At 31.0% G+C, this 21,160-nt stretch overlaps 1 long non-coding RNA gene across 2 annotated transcripts; it reads left to right on the top strand.

Moving 5' to 3' along the window:
- Positions 1 to 3,236: 3,236 nt before the first annotated feature.
- LOC126749630 (uncharacterized) lies at positions 3,237 to 16,418 on the top strand. Of its 2 annotated transcripts, none has more exons than XR_007665221.1 (4): positions 3,237 to 3,358; positions 3,529 to 3,666; positions 3,737 to 3,878; positions 15,997 to 16,418. It is a non-coding gene; the product is annotated as an uncharacterized LOC126749630 (long non-coding RNA). The 2 variants fall into 2 exon arrangements; XR_007665220.1 differs by lacking the exon at positions 15,997 to 16,418 and adding an exon at positions 3,935 to 4,370.
- Positions 16,419 to 21,160: the final 4,742 nt, after the last annotated feature.

Raw genomic sequence — 21,160 nt, 5'->3', positions numbered from 1 at the left:
AACCCAATCGGATCAATAGCAAAAAAGTTATGGAAGTCACGTGACTTTAAAATTTAATATGTCAAATTTCTGTCAAAATGTATTACTGGCATCCTAAATAAAGCCCAAATACTAAATTTCAACCCAATCGGATCAATAGCAAAAGAATTATGAAAGTCACGTGACTTTAAAATATAATTTGTCAATTATCTGTTAAAATTTATTAATTGTGTCCTAAATAAAGCATAAATACCAAATTTGAACCCAATCGGACTCATAGCAAAAAAGTTACAATAGTCACGTGACCCGGAAGTCAAATGTCAAATATCTGTCAAAAATTAATAATTGCATCCTAAATAAAGCCCAAATACCAAATTTGAACCCAATCAGACCAATAGCAAAAAAGTTACAATAGTCACGTGACCTGGAAGTCAAATGTCAAATATCTGTGAAAAATTCATAATTGCATCCTAAATAATCCCCAAATACCAAATTTCAATCAAATCGGACAAATAGGAAGAAAGTTAAGGTAGTCACGTGACCTTAAAACATAGTCATGTCAAATATCTGTAAAAATTTATTAATCTTATCCGAAATAGGTACTAGGTACCAAATTTCAACCAAATCGCACCAATACCAAAAAAGTTATGATACTCGACTAACCTTAAAAATCAATAATTTCAAAAAAATTTTATTTATATCCCAAAAGCAATGTTTAAGAATTGTTAACATTTATTAATAATAAACTAAATAGTAAAAACTCACCTAATATCTAAATTTTTATTTTCAATTAAATAGATCATTACGACTGACCCGTGTATATATTCGAATAATTTTAATAAAATAATCGGGCAAATTTCATTTCGTCTCACCCCGGTATAAAACCACTGACTTTTCAAAAAAACGGCATTTTTCGAAGACGTCAAAATGTTTGCCGAATTTTCCTGGCCGCAATACACAATTTCCCCAATTGATATGCACAGATTCGGAAAGCCCATTCATTTTCTGATTCGGTGCTTCCTTTCCCTGATCGTTTCCGGTTCATTTTCATTCATAATTTTACAAAAAACCCAACCAAGTCCCGGCCACCTGTTACGAGCAAAAAATTTGTAACCACAATGCGTCAAAGTATTGTTTCCACTAGCCATTTCATCAGAGTTTAGGTTGACACCTCCAATTACCTGCAAAAACGCAAAAAAATGGACTTTTTTCATAAAATCGCATTTTTCGGGTACTTGTACTATCGCTGGAACCCTGAAATTTTAGTATGTGTTGTAAAACAAAATTTCGGATCTTTTAGACGATGTCTGATCTTTTCACCATGTACAGGGACGCGGCAAATGAATTAAACGCGAAAATTCGAATTGCTCAGAACCTATTAAAGTTGGAAGATTGTAATTTTACACAAATAATGGGGTTATTAAAGTATTTAATGCCTGAGAATATAAATTGTCCAGGTGCAACCACTAAAAAGTTATTAAATAAAATGTGATTTTCGGGTCGGACCTTCATGGGTAAAGTTCATTATTGCTCACCCTGTATGGTTCCCAAAAATTTCGGTTATATGGCATATAAAAGGTAAAGGATGAAGTTATTTTTTGAAAAAAAAAATTTTCCCAAAATAAGTATCGTTTGGCGGAAAATCCTAAAAAACTGAAAATGCCAGAACTCGTAAAATAAATTTTTTACAAAAAAAAGCTCCAAGTATGTCAAATCTCTTATAAAACGAAGTCTTTTCGCCGAAACACTTTTTTTATAAAAATTTTTTTTTAGCCTCTGGAGAAGTTTGAATTTTTTTTTTAGTCACTTTTATTCGCTTATAATAACTCGCCCTGTATACCGATCTGGCCCAAAAAGTATACAGCTCTTAAGCCCCCACCGATCCTTATGTCCTAAAAATTTAAAGTCGTTTAAAAGCTTTTTATTTGAGTTCTCGCGTCTGAAAGGAATTTGACCCGTTTTTTAACGAATTTTTGACTTTGAGACAGTACCGCTCCGTTTGGTGGTACCGGAAAAAAAAATTGTTTACGGATCCATCATTCCCAATGTATTGAGAGACCCTATGCCAAATTTCATCGTTTCGCTAGCCATACAGCCAAAGATATGAATTTTTATTTCCAAAAAAACACGATTTTTCGGGCCCGACCTCGCGTGCATAATATAGTCTGCGACTATATAACAAGTAGACGCTTTGCGTCTACTTTAATCCGTGGGGACCAGTAGAAATTTTGAAAATTTTTGTCAGTACTACAAAAAAAAATCTCAACAATTATCCAAGGAGTGCCCTAAACACGCAGTGGGGAAGAGATCTGCTGTATCCTCATAAGGCTCTGAGTTCAACCTTAGTCTCGGCATGGTGCTCTACCCAACTTTTTCTTTTTTTAGTACTTCGAAAAAATTAACATCTATAGTAAATCCAAAAATCTCATCCATTATTCTCTAAGAGACCAACATACAAAATTGACGAAACACAAAGTCACGATCTCACAACATGTAATTAAACGGGCTACACGTGTTTCGCTCTAGTTAGAGCATCATCAGGCCTTTAGAAGCCATCCACACAATTATGCTGTAACTGATGATGCTCTAACTAGAGCGAAACACGTGTAGCCCGTTTAATTACATGTTGTGAGACCGTAACTATATGTTTTTCTTTGTTTTTTGTCAATCTATAGTAAATACAGAGAGAAAAGGGAAGGTCTTATTATATATTATAATCAGAAATAAATTTCATGGACATATTACTTACTTATTTCTGGGTATCATGCTTCAGAGAACCATGATGTATTACAATACGCTCCGCTCTTTAATTTTAGTTTATTTACATTCTCAAAACTTGCATATATCAAAATTATGTCAGGGTTCTAAAATGAATCGGTAATAAAATCGTAAACCAGATCAACATTGGAAATATTTAAAAAAAAGATGCTTTGGTTCGATTGAAAAAGTAGTATGCTACCAAATAGTTACATCTATTCGGTGGCAATTAAGTTATAAAATTCTGTCTATTATTAATTTTAATAATATAAAGTGTACCCTTTAACTCTCAGCCATTATTTACAATTTAATTGTTAATTATGCCTAAAAAAATGAATTGACAACTTTGGTGTTATTGGTATAAACAGCTTAATTCCTTTATGTAAAGCCACCTTAACATGTTTTTGCATAATTCTGACTCACGTTGGTTGCTATCGGGCTTAAGCCATAAAAATCGAAGATAAAAAAAAGAAGACGCCCACTTTCAATGTCATTTCAATGTCACTTTCCGGCCCACAAGCATAAACGCCACCGGCAACGGGAGTTCCCAAAATCGAAACAAATGTTGGAAGATATTTTTAAGTTTCCACATCTTTCTTACTTTTCTATATGAAAATAAAATGTAAGTATCACAATTAAACACATACGAAAGTTTTTTTTTTTAAATTCAGTTTCATAATTACCAATTTTTAGTGAATAATCCTGAAATTTATGAAAATACATACATTTTAAGGTTATGTCATAATATTTTGATTGTTATATTTGTGTTATATTTTGTTTTTGTGATTTTAGTGGACTACACCAACAAAGGTTATGTGTTTTGCACCAGATTGAAAGCATCATAGCGAAAAACGGACCTGTCATTTCTTTAAATTTCCAAAAGAGCCCCTGGAAAAAGAAAAATTAATATCTCTGCTAAGGAATACTAAGGTATTTTTACTAAATCTTTCATTTTTTTTAATACTTAAATCAGGTATACTATAAATTTTGTTCCTTGTAGGCAAATGGATAAAAAACCTTCAGTCCATGCATTGGTATGTAATTAATATAATATTGACAAAAATACAATGAATGGCCTCACTACTTTTCCACATGCAAAGAGGTTAACCAAGGAGAAATTAAAGAAATTGTCAGAAACCTAGGTAGGTCTATACTTCCAACTTATCTTTATTTATTCCGAAGCTTGATTTTTTTCAAGGTAAATACAGAATTGCTTAGTACAAACTTATCTATACCCAGTACAAGTTTGTCCACTTCTTTGAAGCATGGTACTTTAAACAGAGAAACTGTCAACGATTTGGTAGAAGGTGAGCCCATGTCAAATTCCAGTAAGAGACATGATTTCAATTTTGCACCAACAGCAGAGCCGAAATTCATTTTGCTTATTAAGTTTTGCAAATTAAGTTTTTCATATGAGCATATAAAAAATATTCATAACAAAGTTCAGTTGTATACAGGTTTGATATGTAATAAATATTTTGTAACCTTATTTAATAATAGTAATCTTATAAGTTAATTAGTTTTATACATTATTTAACTAATAATTGTATAGTTCACATAGAATAGACAGAAATTATATGTACATATATAAAAAATTTTATTAAGATAAGGAGAACATGTATTAAAGCATAACACATAATATAGACACACATGTAATATCTTTATTAAAAATTATAATTGTATGTTATGTAACATTAGAGCCTAAAAACATTAAGGAGAATAAAGGTTGTTATTGGCAAATGACAATATTATTTTCTCTATTTCCTACATTTTTGGTGAAGGGAATAGGCTTTGCCCTAAGAAGCCAGGTTAAACCAAGAGCAAAAAAGTTTATGTCTCATGAGTGTAAGTAAAGTAAACCTTTCTATTGAAAAGGCCATCCAAGATTAAAAAAAATATACTAAAAATATTAATGTTAATTCTTTAGCGACATCTAGGGTGGATATGCTGAATCAACTCATCAATTAATTCACTGTCGTACTGATGAAAGTTATGGCGTATTCACCAAAGTATGCAGATAATCGCTGAATTCAAAATAATTTCATTTGCGTTTTCAAATTATGCTTCAAATTCAAAACTTCTTTTTGTACCTTAAAGGCCATTCAAAACTTTTTCTAGAAAAAAGAAAAAGTAGAAAAGTTTAATAAGTAAATTTTCCACGATTTATACGTGCCAAAAGATAAAGGGAAAAGAGGGTATCATTTATTAGGGTATTGGGATAAGACAACCAGGTTTTTATGTCGATTTTTTTTATTTTCCATTTTTATTTTGAAAAGCAATTGTAATAAAATATAAAAAGAATTAACATGAAAAGAATCGGTAATAAAAGAAACTATTAACGAATTGAATCAAAGCTATAGGGGCCGAGATATTAGTAAAAATGTGGGAAAAACAAAAGAAAACTGGTTTTTTCCCATGGTAATTTTTTTTTTTTTTTTTAATGATTATTGACAAATTTTAGAGTTATTGGCAAATTTTAAAGTAGGCCCTAAACTAATAATTTCCAGTAAAAAAACCCAATAAAAAAAAAAATTTTTTTGGTCGAAAATCGAAAGGGGTATACCCACGAAAAATTTTGAAAAAATGATTTTTATTTTTTTCTAAATTAACTGTAACTCTGACAACTTTTTGTTTCGAATAAAAGTTCTCAGGAATTTTACGAGGTATCCGCATGTCAAAATAAATCGGTTCTAGCTATTATAGAATCGGAGAAACTTGAAAAAAACTGTAAAATATAAATATCAAATTATCAAGAGCCCTATGGAAAAATATCAATTTTTTATTTTTCTATCCTGCACTACTTCAGAGTACCTTTAAAAAAGGTTATTACCAATTTGACTCTAAAATGAATAAAAACCCTATTTCTTTGCAATTTTCGATTTTGGAACAAAATCCGGGGTCAAAATGACCATTTTTTCAAAATATGCTCCGAATTCAAAATTTCTTTTTTCTGGTTAAAGACCATTCAAAAACTAGTAAAAAAGCTTTATGACAAATTTTTCCACGATTCATACGAGTGCCACAATATAAATAGAAAGATTAGGTCCCATAAGAATTCATGTTTGGGGATAAGAAAACCGGGTTTTTTCGTGGATTTTTTTGATTTTTCAGTTTTATTTTTGAGAGCCAATAGTAATAAAGTATTAAAAGAATTGACAGGAGAAGAATAAGAAATAAAAGAAACCATAAACGAATTGAATCGAAGCTATAGAAGCCGAGATATAAGTAAAAATGTGGGAAAAATAAAAGAAAACTTCCTTTTTCCCACCGTACAATTTTTTTTTCCTAAAATGATTAATGGAAAATTTTAAAGTAAGCCCTAAACTAACAAATTCCAGTAAAAAAACTCAAAAAAAAAAAATTTTTTTTTGGTCGAAAATCGAAAGGGGTATACCCACGAAAAATTTCGAAAAAATGATTTTTATTTTTTTTTAAATTAACTGTGAGTCTGAGAACTTTTTGTTTCAAACAAAAGTTCTTAGGAATATTACGAGGTATCCGTATGTCAAAACGAATCGGTTCTAGCTATCATAGAATCGGCGAAAATTGAAGAAAACTGTAAAACATAAATATCGAATTATCAAGAGCCCTATGGAAAAATATCAATTTTTTATTTTTCTATGCTGCACTACTTCAGAGTACCTTTAAAAAAGATTATTACCGATTTGACTCTAAAATGAACGGAAAACCTATTTCTTTGCATTTTTCGATTTTCGAACAAAATCCGGGTCAAAATGACCATTTTTTCAAAATATGCTCCGAATTCAAAATTTCTTTTTTCTGGTTAAAGACCATTCAAAAACTAGTAAAAAAGCTTTATGACTAATTTTTCCACGATTCATACGAGCGTCACAATCTAAAGAGGAAGATCAGGTCCCATAAGAAGCAATGTATTAGGATAGGAAAAAGTGGTTTGTTTCTTGTTTTTTTTTTTTTATTTTAAAAGGCAATTATAATAAAATAAAAAAAATTTAAAGAAAAAAGAAACGAATAAAAAAATGTATCAACTTATTGAATTGAAGCTATGAAAGCCGTGATCTCAATAATATAGTAAAAAAAATATAAAAATACATCTTTTTTTGACACCGCATCAATGTCTTTTTTTTCTAAATTGATAAACTATTAATATAAATTTATTACCAATTTAGCAACCCCCACTAAAAGAATCCTAACTAAAATAAAACTATTATTACTATTTTTATAAATATTATCTTTCTTGTAAATGTCATTAAACCTTCAAACACCCTTTATAATATGATTACTATAATTATAAGTAATATTTTCCTTATGAAAGCACTAAAACCTTAAAACCCCCCGTATAATTCTATTTATATACTATTATTATCCTCATAAATGTTCCATAATATCAATACCCTCTGTATATTTCAAATATATATTTATTAATATTTATATTCGTTTTATTTATCCTAATAATTTATCAAGAAACCGCGTAAAATTGTCCCCATAATACTAATAATATTCATTAATAAAATAACTCATGACGTCACGAGACGAACACGACGCGTTTATAATTGTTGCCAGACATCCTCCATCCTTCTCTCAAACCGCTTTTCCTACTCTAACTCGTAGCGCAAACGGGCCGAATTTGCCGCCACAATACCCCGAAAACCCCGCGCTAACGTCATCTGACCATGTGCGACTCGATAGTGACGTCGTCCGTATGCCTTTACATTGGGTCAATTTGGTGCTGGACCGCCAACGTTATTGTACCATGAGCTGGCTCCCTGTGTCTCGAGGGTATGACTGGTTGATTGGAACGGCTTATTTTTGGGGGTTTTTCTTAAATAACAGCGGGCCTCCGGAAAATGGTAATATCTGAAGAAAAACGGTTTTTAGTGGATTATAGCCAGATAGTGTCCGGTGGTTTCAGAAAAAAAATGGTTGTCGTAGGTGTCATAGGTATGCCGGTATTAAGCGTCAAAGTTAAAAAAAGGTGTAGAGCAAAAACTACTCTACGTAGAAGGTTGTAGAGTATGTCGAAAAATAGGATTTAAATAGTTCTTAAAATGCTGAAAGTTTGAAGTTTCTAGGTGCCGCCAATAAAGAGTTATTAAGAAAAATAGAAAAAATCGGTCAAAAAAAGGCTCAAAAAGGGGTTTATATTTGTTTACACAGCTCACCCTGTATAATACCTAGCGCCAAGAGTAATACCTCTATTTAATCCTAAAGGATTAAGCTTTTAAACGGTGTTAACAAAAAAAATAAAAAAAATTTTTTAGAAGTAGAAAAAAATTTATTTCTCGAAAAATTCACTTTTTTTTTTTTGAAAAAAAAAAATTTTAAGTTTGAGCTCGTTTCTTTTGGAAAAAAATAATTTTAATAAAAAAGAAAGCTACATTTACGTAGAAAAGGGCTGTTTTATTCGCATTACCGGGAACTTTACCGTTTAGGCCCCACAGCCGTTTAAGTCCGCGAGGTACCGCGCAAAAAGTTCAAAATTCATTCACAGAAAAATCCGACTTCTAAAGGGTTTATCTTAAAAAGCGCCCCTTAGGAGCTGCTTTATATAAAGGCCTTTAATGTCAATGAGTTTCAGAAAAATCGGCCCGGTCAGTTTTCCACAACGACTTAATCAAATTTTTTTCGTCAAAAAACCGTTTTTTGCCACGCCCACCCCTTCGGGGTGGGCGTGGCGGAAAATTTTTTTCACCGTTATATACTCTCATCCTTCCTACATATAACGGTAAAAACCCGAAAGAAAAATTCGCCATAGAAAAAAAGTTATTAGCGTTTTTGTGTCGAAAGTCGGAACCTCCGCCAATTTTTGTCGGTGCGTTCTTACAATACGCGAAGCGTATTGTAACAAGTAGACGCTTCGCGTCTACTTTGGTCCGTGGGGACCAGTAGAAATTTTTAAAATTTTTGTCAGTACTACAAAAAAAAATCTCTACAATAATCCAAGGAGTGCCCTAAACACGCAGTGGGGAAGAGACCTGCCGTATCCTCATAAGGCTCTGAGTTCAAACCTTAGCCTCGGCATGGTGCTCTACCCAACTTTTTCTTTTTTTAGTACTTCGACAGAATTAACATCTATAGTAAATACAGAGAGAAAAGGGAAGGTCTCATTATCTATTATAATCAGAAATACATTTTATTGAAATATTACTAACTTATTTCTGGGTGAGTTACTTATTATATTAGGTATTACGTCACTTATAGCAAAAATCAATTTAGAAATTTTTATCTCACAGAAGAAGAAAATAGACTTATTCAAGTTCAAGTTAAATTTAAGTTCATATTTCTTTTAAATACGTGAATAAGTCTATTTTCTTCTTCTTTTCAATTGTTGAGCGTGTGAGATAAAATTTTCTAATTGATTTTTGGTATAAGTGACGTAATACCCAATATAATAAGTAACTCATTATGAATTCGTCACAACAATAAAGATTTTACTTATTTCTGGGTATCATGCTTCAGAGAACCATGATGTGTTACAATACGCTCCGCTCTCAAGTAACTCGTATAAATATAACCAATATTCAATAATACCTTCATATTTTATTATATTGCGCCATCTATGGTAAATACGCTAAAACAGAGTTCTCAATTATAATACACTGTTGTACTGACGAACGTTATGGCGTATTCACCATAGTATGCAGATAATTTCATTTACGTTTTTAAATTATGCTCCAAATTCAAAATGTATTTTTTTACCTTAAAGGCCATTCAAAATTAAGTAAAAAGATTTATAAATAAATTTTCCACGATTTATCCGTGCCACAAGATAAAGGAAAAAGAGGGTCCCATTTATTAGAGTATTGGAATAAGACAACCGTGTTTTTATGTCGATTTTTTTTATTTTTCAAATTTATTTTTGAAAGCTTATAGTAATAAGATATAAAAAGAATTGACATGAGGAGAATAAGGAATAAAAGAAACCAAAAACGAAATGAATCGAAACTATAGAAGCCGAGATATAAGTAAAAATGTGGGAAAAACAAAAGAAAACTGGTTTTTTCCCACCGTACCATTTTTTTTTCCTAAAATGATTATTGGCAAATTTCAAAGTAAGCCCTAAACTAACAATTTCTATTAAAAAAACCCAATAAAAAAATAATTTTTTTTTTGGTCAAAAATCGAACCCACGAAAAATTTCGAAAAAATGGTTTTTATTTTTTTATAAATAAAATATAACTCTGACAACTTTTTGTATTAAATAAAAGTTCTCAGGCATATCACGAGGTATGTGTATGTCAAAATAAATCGGTTGTAGCTATCATAGAATCGGAGAAAATTGAAAAAAACTATAAAACATAAATATTGAATTATCATGAGCCCTATGGAAAAATTTCAATTTTTTATTTTTCTATCCTATACTACTTCAGAGTACCTTTAAAAAAGATTATTACCGATTTGACTTTAAAACGAACGGAAAACCTATTTCTTTGCATTTTTCGATTTTCGAACAAAATCCGGGTCAAAATGAGCATTTTTTCAAAATATGCTCCGAATTCAAAATTTCGTTTTTCTACTTAAAGACGACTTAAAAAGTAGTAAAAAAGCTTCATGACAAATTTTTCCACGATTCATACGAGTGGCACAATATAAATGGAAAGATTAGGTCCCATAAGAATTGATGTTTGGGGATACGAAAATCGGGTTTTTTCGTGGATTTTTGTAATTTTTCAGTTTTATTTTTGAAAGCCAATACTAATTATATATGAAAGGAGTAGACAGATGAAGAAAAAGGAGTAAAAAAAACCATCAGTGAATTAAGTCGAAGCTATAGAAACCGAGATATTAATAAAAAGGTGGAAAAAACAAAAGAAAACTTGTTTTTTCCCATGGTACCATTTTTTTTTCCTAAAATAATTATTGGCAAATTTTAAAGTAAACCCTTAACTAATAATTTCCAGTAAAAAAACTCAATAAAAAAATAATTTTTTTTTTGGACAAAAATCGAAAGGGGTATACCCACGAAAAATTTCGAAAAAATGGTTTTTATTTTTTTCTAAATTAACTGTAACTCTGACAACTTTTTGTTTCGAATAAAAGTTCTCAGGAATTTTATGAGGTATCCGCATGTCAAAATAAATCGGTTCTAGCTATCATAGAATCGGAGAAAATTGAAAAAAACTGTAAAACATAAATATCGAAATATCAAGAGCCCTATGGAAAAATGTAAATTTTTTATTTTTCTATCCTACACTACTTCAGAGTACCTTTAAAAAAGGTTATTACCAATTTGACTCTAAAATGAACAGAAACCCTATTTCTTTGCAATTTTCGATTTTCGAACCAAATCCGGGGTCAAAATGACTATTTTTTCAAAATATGCTCCGAATTCAAAAATTCTTTTTTCTAGCTAATGTCCATTCAAAAACTAGTGAAAAAGCCTTATGACAAAATTTTCCACGATTTATACGAGTGTCACAATATAAAGAGAAACATTAGGTCCCATAAGAATTCATGTTTGGAAATAAGAAAACCGGGTTTCTTCGTGGATTTTTTTTATTTTTTAGGTTAATTTTTGAAAGTTAATAGTAATAAGATATCAAAAGAATTGACAGAAGAAGAATAAGAAAAAAAAATAAATAATCAACGAATTGAATCGAAGCTATAGAAGCCGAGATATAAGTAAAAATGTGGGAAAAACAAAAGAAAACTGGTTTTTTTTCCCCGTACAATTTTTTTTTCCTAAAATGATTATTGGCCGATTTTAAAGTAAGCCCTAAACTAACAATTTCCAGTAAAAAAACTCAATAAAAAAATAATTTTTTTTTTGGTCAAAAATCGAAACGGGTATACCCACGAAAAATTTCGAAAAAATGGTTTTTATTTTTTTATAAATAAACTATAACTCTGACAACTTTTTGTAATAAATAAAAGTTCTTGGGTATATTAAGAGGTATTGGCCTGTCAAAACGAATTGGTTCTAGCTATTATAGAATCGGAGAAAATTGAATAAAACTGTAAAACATAAATATCGAATTATCAAGAGTCCTATGGAAAAATGTCAATTTTTTATTTTTCTATCTTGCACTACTCCAGAGTACCTTTAAAAATGGTTATTACCAATTTGACTCTAAAATGAACAGAAACCCTATTTCTTTGCAATTTTCGATTTTCGAACAAAATCCGGGGTCAAAATGACCATTTTTTCAAAATATGCTCCAAATTCAAAATTTCTTTTTTCTGGTTAAAGACCATTCAAAAACTAGTAAAAAAGCTTTATGACGAATTTTTCCACGATTCATACGAGTGTCACAATCTAAAGAGGAAGATCAGGTCCCATAAGAAGCAATGTATTAGGATAGGAAAAAGTGGTTTGTTTCTTGTTTTTTTTTAAATTTTTATTTTAAAAGGCAATTATAATAAAATAAAAAAAATTTAAGGAAAAAAAAACGAATAAAAAAATTTATCAACTTATTGAATTGAAGCTATGAAAGCCGTGATCTCAATAATATAGTAAAAAAATATAAAAATACACCTTTTTTTGACACCGCATCAATGTCTTTTTTTCTAAATTGATAAACTATTAATATAAATTTATTACCAATTTAGCAACCCCCACTAAAAGAACCCTACTAAAATAAAACTATTATCACTATTATTTTTTTTCCAGATATTTATACCTTGTCTTAACCTTTATGCTGCTATTACTATTATTATAAATATTATCTTTCTTGTAAATGTCCTTAAACCTTAAAACACCCTTTATAATACGATTACTATAATTATAAATAATATTTTCCTTATGAAAGCACCAAAACCTCAAAACATGCTGAAGATTAATATTACTTTTATTATAAATAATATTCTCCTTATTAATGCACTTAAACTTTAAAACACCCTGTAGATTAATATTACTATTATTATAAATATTATTTTCCTTATAAACGCCTTAAAACCTTAACGCCCCCGGTATATTCCGATTACTATTAAGACAAATAATATTTTCCTTATTTATGCCCTCAACCTTAAAACCCCCCGTATAATTACTATTTTTATACTATTATTATTATCCGCATAAATATCCCGTAATATCAATACCCTCTGTATATTACAAATATATATTTATTCATATTCATTTAATTTATCCTAGTAATTTATCAAGAAACCGCGTAAAATTGTCCCCATAATACTAATAATATTCATTAATAAAATAACTCATGACGTCACGAGACGAACACGACGCGTTTATAATTGTTGCCAGGCATCCTCCATCCTTCTCTCAAACCGCTTTTCCTACTCTAACTCGTAGCGCAAACGGGCCGAATTTGCCGCCACAATACCCCGAAAACCCCGCGCTTACGTCATCTGGCCATATGCGACTCGATAGTGACGTCGTCCGTATGCCTTTACATTGGGTCAATTTGGTGCTGGATCGCCAACGTTATTGTACCATGAGCTGGCTCCCTGTGTCTCGAGGGTATGACTGGTTGATTGGAACGGCTTATTTTTGTGGGTTTTTCTTAAATAACAGCGCATTGCGGGAAAACGGTAACATTTGAAGAAAAACGGTTTTTAGTGGATTATAGCCAGATAGTGTCCGGTGATTTCAGAAAAAAAATGGTTTTCGTAGGTATCATAGGTATGCCGGTATAAAGCGTCAAAGTTAAAAAAAGGTGTAGAGCAAAAACTGCTCTACGTAGAAGGTTGTAGAGTACGACGAAAAATAGGATTTAAAAAGTTCTTAAAACGCTGCAAGTTTGAAGTCTCTAGGTGCCGCCGATAAAGAGTTATTAAGAAAAATAGAAAAAATCGGTCAAAAAAAGGCTCAAAAATGGGTTTATATTTGTTAACACAGCTCACCCTGTATAATACGTAGCGTCATGAGTAATACCTCTATTTAATCCTAAAGGATTAAGCTTTCAAACGGTGTTACCAAAAAAAATTTAAAAAATTTTTTAGAAGTAGAAAAAAATTAATTTCTCGAAAAATTCACTTTTTTTTTTTTTGAAAAAAAAAATTTTAAGTTTGAGCTCGTTTATCTCGGAAGGAGTTTCTTTTGGAAAAAAATAGTTTTAATAAAAAAGAAAGCTACATTTACGTAGAAAAGGGCTGTTTTATTCGCATTATCGGGAACATTACCGTTTAGGCCCCACAGCCGTTTAAGTCCGCGAGGTACCGCGCAAAAAGTTCAAAATTCATTCACAGAAAAATCCGACTTCTAAAGGGTTTATCTTAAAAAGCGCCCTTTGGGAGCAGGTTTCCGTGGAGGTCTTTGATGTAAATGAGTTTCATAAAATTCGGCTCAGTCAATTTTCCCCCACCCGCCAAAGATCCTGTTTTCGCGAAAAAAGCAGTTTTTTGCCACGCCCGCCCCTTCGGGGCGGCGTTGCCAAAAAAAATTTACATCATCACGTAGCCTCAACTTTCCTACATAACACAGTGAAAACCAGAAAAAAAAATACACCATAGAACAAAAGTTATTAGCGTTTATGTGTCGCAAGTCGGAACCTCCACCATTTTTTTCCGGTGCGTTCTTACAATACGCGAAGCGTATTGTAACAAGTAGACGCTTCGCGTCTACTTTAGTCCGTGGGGACCAGTAGAAATTTTAAAAATTTTTGTCAGTACTACAAAAAAAAAAATCTCCAAAATTATCCAAGGAGTGCCCTAAACACGCAGTGGGGAAGAGACCTGCCGTATCCTCATAAGGCTCTGAGTTCAAACCTTAGCCTCGGCATGGTGCTCTACCCAACTTTTTCTTTTTTTAGTACTTGGAAAACATTAACATCTATAATAAATCCAAAAATCCCATCCATTATTCTCTAAGAGACCAACATACAAAATTGACGAAACACAAAGTCACGGTCTCACAACATGTAATTAAACGGGCTACACGTGTTTCGCTCTAGTTAGAGCATCATCAGGCCTTTAGAAGCCATCCACACACTTATGCTGTAACTGATGATGCTCTAACTAGAGCGAAACACGTGTAGCCCGTTTAATTACATGTTGTGAGACCGTGACTTTGTGTTTTTCTTTGTTTTTCGTCAATCTATAGTAAATACAGAGAGAAAAGGAAAGGTCTTATTATATATTATAATCAAAAATAAATTTCATTGAAATATAACTAACTTATTTCTGGGTATCATGCTTCAGAGAACCATGATGTGTTACAATACGCTCCGTTCTTTAATTTTAGTTTAGTAGAAAATATTCTCAAAACTTGCATATATCAAAATTATGTCAGGGTTCTAAAATGAATCGGTAATAAAATCGTAAACCAGATCAACATTGGAAATATTTAAAAAAAAGTTGCTTTGGTCCGATTGAAAAAAGTACTATACTACCAAATAGTTACATTTATTCGGTGGCAATTAAGTTATAAAATTCTGTCTATTATTAATTTTAATAATATAAAGTGTACCCTTTAACTCTCAGCCATTATTTACAATTTAATTGTTAATTATGCCTAAAAAAATGAATTGACAACTTTGGTATTGTTTGGTATAAACAGCTTAATTCCTTTATGTAAAGCCACCTTAACATGTTTTTGCATAATTCTGACTCACGTTGGTTGCTATCGGGCTTAAGCCATAAAAATCGAAGAAAAAAAGAAGAAGACGTCCACTTTCACTTGTCATTTCAATGTCACTTTCCGGCCCACAAGCATAAACGCCACCGGCAACGGGAGTTCCCAAATCCAAACAAAGGTTGGAAGATATTTTTAAGTCTCCACATCTTTCTTACTTTTCTATATGAAAATAAAATGTAAGTATCACAATTACACACATACGAAAGTTTTTTTTTAAATTCAGTTTCATAATTACCAATTTTTAGTGAATAATCCTGAAATTTATGAAAATACATACATTTTAAGGTTATGTCATAATGTTTTGATTGTTATATTTGTGTTAAATTTTGTTTTTGTGTTTTAGTGGACTACACCAACAAAGGTTATGTGTTTTGCACCAGATTGAAAGCATCATAGCGAAAAACGGACCTGTCATTTCTTTAAATTTCCAAAAGAGCCCCTGGAAAAAGAAAAATTAATATCTCTGCTAAGGAATACTAAGGTATTTTTACTAAATCTCTCATTTTTTTTAATACCTAAATGAGGCATTCTATAAATTTTGTTCCTTGTAGGCAAATGGATAAAAAACCTTCAGTCCATGCATTGGTATGTAATTAATATAATATTGACAAAAATACAATGAATGGCCTCACTACTTTTCCACATGCAAAGAGGTTAACCAAGGAGAAATTAAAGAAATTGTCAGAAACCTAGGTAGGTCTATACTTCCAACTTATCTTTATTTATTCCGAAGCTTGATTTTTTTCAAGGTAAATACAGAATTGCTTAGTACAAACTTATCTATACCCAGTACAAGTTTGTCCACTTCTTTGAAGCATGGTACTTCAAACAGAGAAACTGTCAACGATTTGGTAGAAGGTGAGCCCATGTCAAATTCCAGTAAGAGACATGATTTCAATTTTGCACCAACAGCAGAGCCGAAATTCATTTTGCTTATTAAGTTTTGCAAATTAAGTTTTTCATATGAGCATATAAAAAATATTCATAACAAAGTTCAGTTGTATACAGGTTTGACATGTAATAAATATTTTGTAACCTTATTAAGTTAATTAGTTTTATACATTATTTAAATAATAATTGTATAGTTCACATAGAATAGGCAGAAATTATATGTACATATATAAAAAATTTTATTAAGATAAGGAGAACATGTATTAAAGCATAACACATAATATAGACACACATGTAATATCTTTATTAAAAATTATAATTGTATGTTATGTAACATTAGAGCCTAAAAACATTAAGGAGAATAAAGGTTGTTATTGGCAAATGACAATATTATTTTCTCTATTTCCTACATTTTTGGTGAAGGGAATAGGCTTTGCCCTAAGAAGCCAGGTTAAACCAAGAGCAAAAAAGTTTATGGCTCATGAGTGTAAGTAAAGTAAACCTTTCTATTGAAAAGGCCATCCAAGATAAAAAAAAATATACTAAAAATATTAATGTTAATTCTTTAGCGACATCTAGGGTGGATATGCTCAATCAACTCATCAATTAATTCACTGTCGTACTGATGAAAGTTATGGCGTATTCACCAAAGTATGCAGATAATCGCTGAATTCAAAATAATTTCATTTGCGTTTTCAAATTATGCTTCAAATTCAAAACTTCTTTTTTTACCTTAAAGGCCATTCAAAACTTAGTAGAAAAGTTTAATAAGTAAATTTTTCACGATTTATACGTGCCACAAGATAAAGGGAAAAGAGGGTCCCATTTATTAGGGTATTGGGATAAGACAACCAGGTTTTTATGTCGATTTTTTTTATTTTCCATTTTTATTTTGAAAAGCAATTGTAATAAAATATAAAAAGAATTAACATGAAAAGAATCGGTAATAAAAAAAACTATTAACGAATTGAATCGAAGCTATAGGAGCCGAGATATTAGTAAAAATGTGGGAAAAACAAAAGAAAACTTTTTTTCCCCCGTACAATTTTTTTTTCCTAAAATGATTATTGGCAAATTTTAAAGTAAACCCTAAACTAACAATTTCCAGTAAAAAAACTCAATAAAAAAATAATTTTTTTTTGGTCGAAAATCGAAAGGGGTATACCCACGAAAAATTTCGAAAAAATGGTTTTTATTTTTTTATAAATAAACTATAACTCTGACAACTTTTTGTATCAAATAAAAGTTCTTGGGTATATTGAGAGGTATTCGCCTGTCAAAACGAATTGGTTCTAGCTATTATAGAATCGGAGAAAATTGAATAAAACTGTAAAACATAAATATCGAATTATCAAGAGTCCTATGGAAAAATGTCGATTTTTTATTTTTCTATCTTGCACTACTTCAGAGTACCTTTAAAAAAGGTTATTACCAATTTGACTCTAAAATGAACAGAAACCCTATTTCTTTGCAATTTTCGATTTTCCAACAAAATCCGGGGTCAAAATGACCATTTTTTCAAAATATGCTCCGAATTCAAAATTTCTTTTTTCTAGTTAAAGAGCATTCAAAAACTAGTAAAAAAGCTTTATGACAAATTTTTCCACGATTCATACGAGTGTCACAATCTAAAGAGGAAGATCAGGTCCCATAAGAAGCAATGTATTAGGATAGGAAAAAGTGGTTTGTTTCTTGTTTTTTTTTTTTTAATTTTTATTTTAAAAGGCAATTATAATAAAATAAAAAATTTTTTAAAGATTTTAAAAATTTTAAAGAAAAAAAAACGAATAAAAAAATTTATCAACTTATTGAATTGAAGCTATGAAAGCCGTGATCTCAATAATATAGTAAAAAAAATATAAAAATACACCTTTTTTTGACACCGCATCAATGTCTTTTTTTTTTCTAAATTGATAAACTATTAATATAAATTTATTACCAATTTAGCAACCCCCACTAAAAAAACCCTAACTAAAATAAAACTATGATTACTATTTTTTTTTCCAGATATTTATACCTTGTCCTAACTTTATGCTGCTATTACTATTTTTATAAATATTATCTTTCTTGTAAATGTCATTAAACCTTCAAACACCCTTTATAATATGATTACTATAATTATAAGTAATATTTTCCTTATGAAAGCACTAAAACCTTAAAACCCCCCGTATAATTCAATTTATATACTATTATTATCCTCATAAATGTTCCATAATATCAATACCCTCTGTATATTTCAAATATATATTTACTAATATTTATATTCGTTTTATTTATCCTAGTAATTTATCAAGAAACCGCGTAAAATTGTCCCCATAATACTAATAATATTCATTAAAAAAATAACTCATGACGTCACGAGACGAACACGACGCGTTTATAATTGTTGCCAGACATCCTCCATCCTTCTCTCAAACCGCTTTTCCTACTCTAACTCGTAGCGCAAACGGGCCGAATTTGCCGCCACAATACCCCGAAAACCCCGCGCTTACGTCATCTGACCATGTGCGACTCGATAGTGACGTCGTCCGTATGCTTTTACATTGAGTCAATTTGGTGCTGGACCGCCAACTATATTGTACCATGCGTTGGCTCCCGTGGTGTCGACGGTATGACTGGTTGATTGGAACGGCTTATTTTTGGGGGTTTTTCCTAAATAACAGCTCGATGCGGAAAAACGGTAACATTTGAAGAAAAACGGTTTTTAGTGGATTATAGCCAGATAGTGTCCGGTGATTTCAGAAAAAAAATGGTTTTCGTAGGTGTCATAGGTATGCCGGTATAAAGCGTCAAAGTTAAAAAAAGGTGTAGAGCAAAAACCGCTCTACGTAGAAGACTGTAGACTATGTCGAAAAATAGCTTTTAAAAAGTTCTTAAAACGCTGAAAGTTTGAAATCTCTAGGTGCCGCCATTAAAGAGTTATTAAGAAAAATAGAAAAAATCGGTCAAAAAAAGGCTCAAAAAGGGGTTCATATTTGTTAACACAGCTCACCCTGTATAATACCTAGCGACATGATTAATACCTCTATTTAATCCTAAAGGATTAGGCTTTTAAATAGTGTAAACAAAAAAAATTATAAAAATTTTTTACTAGTAGAAAAAAAATCATTTCTCGAAAAATTCACTTTTTTTTTTTCGAAAAAAAAAACTTTACGTTTGAGCTCGCTCATCTCGGAAGCAGTTGCTTTTTGAAAAAAATTGTTTTAACAAAAAAGATAGCTACATTCACGCAGAAAAGGGCTGTTTTATCCGCATTGTTAAGAACGTTACTGTTTAGGCCCCACAACTGTTTAAGTCAGCGAGGTACCGCGCAAAAAGTTCAATTTTCATTCACAGAAAAATCCCACTTCTAGAGGGTTTATCTTAAAAAGCTTTCTTTCTGCACTGCCTTCCATAGAGGGCTTTAACGTCAATGAGTTTCAATAAATTCGGTTCAGTCACTTTTCCCCCACCGATCATGGACCCTATTTTCGCGAAAAAAGCAGTTTTTTGCCACGCCCGCCCCTTCGGGGCGGCGTGGCCAAAAAAAATTTACATCATCACGTAGCCTCAACCTTCCCACATAAAACGGTGAAAAGCAGAAAAAAAAACTCGCCATAGAAGCAAAGTTATTAACGTTTATGTGACGCAGGGTCCGAAAATCCCTCAATTTAGATGGATGCGTTCTTACAATACGCGAAGCGTATTGTAACAAGTAGACGCTTCGCGTCTACTTTGGTCCGTGGGGACCAGTAGAAATTTTTAAAATTTTTGTCAGTACTACAAAAAAAAATCTCTACAATAATCCAAGGAGTGCCCTAAACACGCAGTGGGGAAGAGACCTGCCGTATCCTCATAAGGCTCTGAGTTCAAACCTTAGCCTCGGCATGGTGCTCTACCCAACTTTTTCTTTTTTTAGTACTTCGACAGAATTAACATCTATAGTAAATACAGAGAGAAAAGGGAAGGTCTCATTATCTATTATAATCAGAAATACATTTTATTGAAATATTACTAACTTATTTCTGGGTGAGTTACTTATTATATTAGGTATTACGTCACTTATAGCAAAAATCAATTTAGAAATTTTTATCTCACAGAAGAAGAAAATAGACTTATTCAAGTTCAAGTTAAATTTAAGTTCATATTTCTTTTAAATACGTGAATAAGTCTATTTTCTTCTTCTTTTCAATTGTTGAGCGTGTGAGATAAAATTTTCTAATTGATTTTTGGTATAAGTGACGTAATACCCAATATAATAAGTAACTCATTATGAATTCGTCACAACAATAAAGATTTTACTTATTTCTGGGTATCATGCTTCAGAGAACCATGATGTGTTACAATACGCTCCGCTCTCAAGTAACTCGTATAAATATAACCAATATTCAATAATACCTTCATATTTTATTATATTGCGCCATCTATGGTAAATACGCTAAAACAGAGTTCTCAATTATAATACACTGTTGTACTGACGAACGTTATGGCGTATTCACCATAGTATGCAGATAATTTCATTTACGTTTTTAAATTATGCTCCAAATTCAAAATGTATTTTTTTACCTTAAAGGCCATTCAAAATTAAGTAAAAAGATTTATAAATAAATTTTCCACGATTTATCCGTGCCACAAGATAAAGGAAAAAGAGGGTCCCATTTATTAGAGTATTGGAATAAGACAACCGTGTTTTTATGTCGATTTTTTTTATTTTTCAAATTTATTTTTGAAAGCTTATAGTAATAAGATATAAAAAGAATTGACATGAGGAGAATAAGGAATAAAAGAAACCAAAAACGAAATGAATCGAAACTATAGAAGCCGAGATATAAGTAAAAATGTGGGAAAAACAAAAGAAAACTGGTTTTTTCCCACCGTACCATTTTTTTTTCCTAAAATGATTATTGGCAAATTTCAAAGTAAGCCCTAAACTAACAATTTCTATTAAAAAAACCCAATAAAAAAATAATTTTTTTTTTGGTCAAAAATCGAACCCACGAAAAATTTCGAAAAAATGGTTTTTATTTTTTTATAAATAAAATA

This window comes from Anthonomus grandis, unplaced genomic scaffold (genome assembly GCF_022605725.1).
Source record: "Anthonomus grandis grandis unplaced genomic scaffold, icAntGran1.3 ctg00000392.1, whole genome shotgun sequence".
NCBI classification, from domain to species: Eukaryota; Metazoa; Arthropoda; class Insecta; order Coleoptera; family Curculionidae; genus Anthonomus; species Anthonomus grandis.
The sequence above is the reverse complement of the archived record's forward strand: the minus strand, read 5'-3'. Positions and strand labels throughout refer to the sequence as shown.